Source organism: Austrofundulus limnaeus, unplaced genomic scaffold (genome assembly GCF_001266775.1).
Source record: "Austrofundulus limnaeus strain Quisiro unplaced genomic scaffold, Austrofundulus_limnaeus-1.0 Scaffold117, whole genome shotgun sequence".
NCBI lineage: Eukaryota > Metazoa > Chordata > Actinopteri > Cyprinodontiformes > Rivulidae > Austrofundulus > Austrofundulus limnaeus.
Window position 1 is genome coordinate 620,607 of NW_013952519.1, and position 4,771 is coordinate 625,377.

The 4,771-nt window shown below is 42.2% G+C and overlaps 1 protein-coding gene across 1 annotated transcript in view; it reads right to left on the bottom strand.

Moving 5' to 3' along the window:
- Positions 1–4,771, bottom strand: part of fras1 (Fraser extracellular matrix complex subunit 1) — a gene marked incomplete in the record, with an annotated part of 260,581 nt that overhangs the window by 124,798 nt on the left and 131,012 nt on the right.

A 4,771-nucleotide genomic window follows, 5' to 3' on the forward strand; every position in this document is an offset into this window, starting at 1 on the left:
TCCTTCCATCCATCCATCCATCCGTCCATCCATCCGTCTGCCTTTTCATCCATCCATTCATCCATCCATCCATCCGTCCATCCGTCCATCCATCCGTCTGCCTTTTCATCCATCCATTCATCCATCCATCCATCCGTCCATCCGTCCATCCATCCGTCTGCCTTTTCATCCATCCATTCATCCATCCATCCATCCGTCCATCCGTCCATCCATCCGTCTGCCTTTTCATCCATCCATTCATCCATCCATCCATCCGTCCATCCGTCCATCCATCCGTCTGCCTTTTCATCCATCCATTCATCCATCCATCCATCCATCCGTCCATCCATCCATCCGTCCATCCATCCATCCATCCATCCGTCCATCCATCCGTCCATCCATCCATCCGTCTGCCTTTTCATCCATCCATCCAACCAACCATTTATCCATCCATCCATCCATCCATCCATCCATCCATCTATCTGCCTTTTCATCCATCCATCCAACCATCTACCCACCCACCCATCCATCCATCCGTTTGTCCGTCTGCCCTTCCGTCCATCCATCCATCCATCCATCCATCCATCCATCCATCCATCCATCTGCCCTTCCATCCATCCGTCCGCCCTTCCATCCATCCGTCCACCCATCCATCCATCCATCCACCCACCCACCCATTCATCCATCCATTTGTCCGTCTGCCCTTCCGTCCATCCATCCATCCATCCATCCACCCATCCGTCTGCCTTTTCATCCATCCATCCAACCAACCATTTATCCATCCATCCACCCATCCACCCACTCACCCATCCATCCCTCCATCCGTCTGTCCGTCTGCCCTTCCATCCATCCACCCACCCATCCATCCATCCGTCTGTCCGTCTGCCCTTCCATCCATCCACCCACCCATCCATCCATCCGTCTGTCCGTCTGCCCTTCCATCCATCCATCCACCCATCTGTCTGCCCTTCCATCCATCCGTCCATCCATCCATCCACCCATCCATCCATCTGTCTGCCCTTCCATCCATCCATCCATCCACCCATCCATCCATCCATCCATCTGTCTGCCTTTTCATCCATCCATCCAACCAACCATTTATCCATCCATCCACCCATCCATCNATCCATCCATCTGTCTGCCTTTTCATCCATCCATCCAACCAACCATTTATCCATCCATCCACCCATCCATCTATCTATCCATCCATCTGTCTGCCTTTTCATCCATCCATCCAACCAACCATTTATCCATCCATCCACCCATCCATCTATCCATCCATTCGTCTGTCCGTCTGCCCTTCCATCCATCCATCCATCCATCCATCCATCTGTCTGCCCTTCCATTCATCCATCCATTCATCCGTCCGTCCATCCATCCATCCATCCAACAAACCGTTTATCCATCCATCCGTCTGCCCTTCCATCCATCCATCCATTCATCCATCCATCCATCCATCCATCCATCCATCCATCCATCCATCCAATGGTGTATACACACAGGATTAATTTGGCGTACACAAAAATTAGTATATACCGCAATAAGATGGAACACACCACTATTGTGATACATTTTTCAGCTATATCGTCCAGCCCTTCACTACAGTAAGATGGTATATACCACTGTAAGTTGGTATATGAACTACAGTAAGATGGTATATACCACTGTAAGTTGGTATATGAACTACAGTAAGATGGTATATACCAAAGTAAGTTGGTATATGAACTACAGTAAGTTAGTATATACCACAGTAAGTTGGTATATACCACAGTAAGTTGGTATATATATCTCAATAAGACAATAATTACAACATTGCAGAAGAAAAACATTGTGATTTTATGATTTACTTAGCTTTTTACTATTCCGTCTATTCACTAAACTACTTTATCTCCTCAGTTTATAAAAGTTAAATGAAAAATTAAAAACTTCAACATTTTCCTCAGGGAATAGGAAACCCTGTCATTTTCTGAAATGTAAAAAAAAAGTGGGACAAGACACTGCACCGGATTGCAGTAAAGCTTCATGAAAGCAAAAGCTTGTCAAACAATACGCTCGGCTGCTCGGCTTTGATTTCACAGCGATTGTTGCGAGAAAATAAAATGCTTGCAGAAACACGACTGAGGGACATGATTAATATGACGGCTGCAGGACGGGACGGGATGGAGGGGGGCGGGGGAAGGAAATGACAAGAGGAATTAAGACGAGGAGGAGAGTTATAGTGGCGCGAGGAAGTGGAAAAGACGGGTCGAACACGAGAAAAATGAGACGCTTCTTTAATCTTAATGGCCAATAAGACTGTCAGTAAGCCAGAACATACGGCCCTAAATATCTCCATCACTCTTCCCTAATAAACTACCACTCATTCTCTTTTTTGTTCGTTCGTTTTACTCCATTTATTTTCTTTCTATTTGGCTCTAATCTCACTCTCTGACACCAACCTTGACCCCACAGTCCACCTTTTTACTGAAGATGGGAGGAAAATAGCAGCAGCTGTGAAGAAAACCAAAAAAACTGAGTAAAGATTTAAACAAAGAAATGAGATAAATGAGAAAAGTCACATAAATAAAGTAAAATCTGACCTACAGACCAGCTTATTGGCTAATTCAGCCGAGTGTTCATTGCTCCATTGTGCTGTGCTAATTCTACGTTCTTCCTGTTGAAAGTGAAATTCTTCTGTAAACAGTCATTTTCTGCACATTAAACCGTAGAAACAAATGAGACCATTTTTCATACAAAACCTTCCCCGGCACGGGTACAAAGCCCTTTACCTTGTTTACCTTGACAACCGAGCGTGAACCAGAAACGATTTTTCTTCTCACGAGGATAAATTTCACGCTCGCACATTAAACTTTAATTTCCTCACAAGCATTAATAACCCAGAATCCCTCAGGTACAAAATTAAAAACCGCCGTCAAGGATAGCGGTTGTGTGACGACAACTAATCCGAAGGAGCTTAACTCCACGGCTTCACCTGATGAGAAAACTCTTCACATTCAAATAATTAAACATGTTGAAGTTATTGCATTCTAGAGACATTAAAACAATGTAAAAACAAAAAATAAAAATCAAACCAGTCTGACCTTTGACAATAAGCAAAAATTAGCCATCTTACCAACTAAGCCTCAATTAACCAGGTAAATAAGTCCTTTTCACAACCTGATGACATCAAATTAAACTAGCAGGCCTTGAAGGAATGCATATCGCCAAATTAAGTGCAATCAATAGGCACTAGTGTTGGGCAAAATCATATTCTGTGCAACTTCATCAGAAAAACTGTCACGTATTAATACTTGGCACTTTGTGATTACTGCCTTTAGAGACAAATCAAGCGCTAATGTTAACGCTAACACAGAGCTAACAGTCTAGTCGAGCTAATAATTATGCAGTGTCAATGCCAATGCTAATATAGAGCTAATAGTAATGCTGAAATAACACTAAAGGTAACAAAGAGCTAATATTAGCGTACAGCAAATGCTAATTTGGAGCTACCACTAACGCAGGGCTAACGTTATAAGGGAGCAAACACTAGCCAGAAGCTAATGTTAATGCACAGCTAACACTAACGCTAACACAGGGCTAACACTAATGCTAATGTGGAACTAACATAAAGCTAACAGCATGTGGTGCCAACTTGGTAAAATGCTAATGCTAATGTGGAGCTAACACTAACACAGAGCTAACACTAAAGCTAATACTAAAGCTAACGTGTAACTAATGTAAAGCTAACACTATGTGGTGCTAACTTGGCGAAAATGCTAATGCTAATGTGGAACTAACATACAGAGTTAACACTAAAGCTAACGCTAACGTGTAACTAATGTAAAGTTGACATTATGTGGTGCTAACTTGGCGAAAATACTAATGCTAATGTGGAGCTAATGCAGAGCTTCATTAAAATTACAAACTTGTTGAGTAACCTGAAACACCGCCATTAACCAGAGAAAAAACAGAAATGTGGACCGAGGCTACAACATTGGCTACATAATAAAATCTCCCTCCGTGAAAGCTGAAAACAAATCTACTCAGCTAATAATCCACGATGCTCTCAGTCAGTCTGTCCCTCATCAACAGCAGAGTAAGAACTGGAAGTGAACACTGTAGCTCAATATCTGTATAACTTACCAAATCAACAGGTAGTCAGCTTTAGGCGTACATCTAACGATTATTTTCTGAAAGTTTCTTTAATCCACTGGTTTGTGGCAGTTTGCTAACAAAATTACACCATTCAGTACTTCACCACTTTGACACTAAATTTCCTGTAATCACACCTTTAACTGGGACAATAAAGACTGAAGACGGATCAAATCCACTCAGGTTGTCCTGGTTTTTGTTGATGAAGTATTGACGAGGGGATAAAGTGAATTAACTGTGAGCTAGACCGAAATTAGAGTCGGAGCCCGTAATTATCAAACATAATTATCAGACATCTCAGACTCGCTGCAGGGAGTCGAAACGAAGCTCAATCGGTCGGACTTCAGAGTTAATTATAAAAGTTTCAAGGCTTTCAAACTCGACGTGAAAAGTAACAGCCCGTTTTTGTTTGTATTAATTCAATTTCTATAACCTAAAGTATTTTTAATTCACTCATTAATCTAACCCCTTTTTTAGGTGAGATAAAACAAGACAGACCAAGAGGGAAACATGCTAAATTCTCATAAAAAACAAACAAAAAAATGCTTCTATAAATTAGATTTGGACTGGAGATTAATGCATATTGTCAGCTAGCTCGCTGGCTAGCCAGATAGGTAGCTTCTTGCTAGTTAGCCTGCACCAAAATACGTATCAGCTGGGT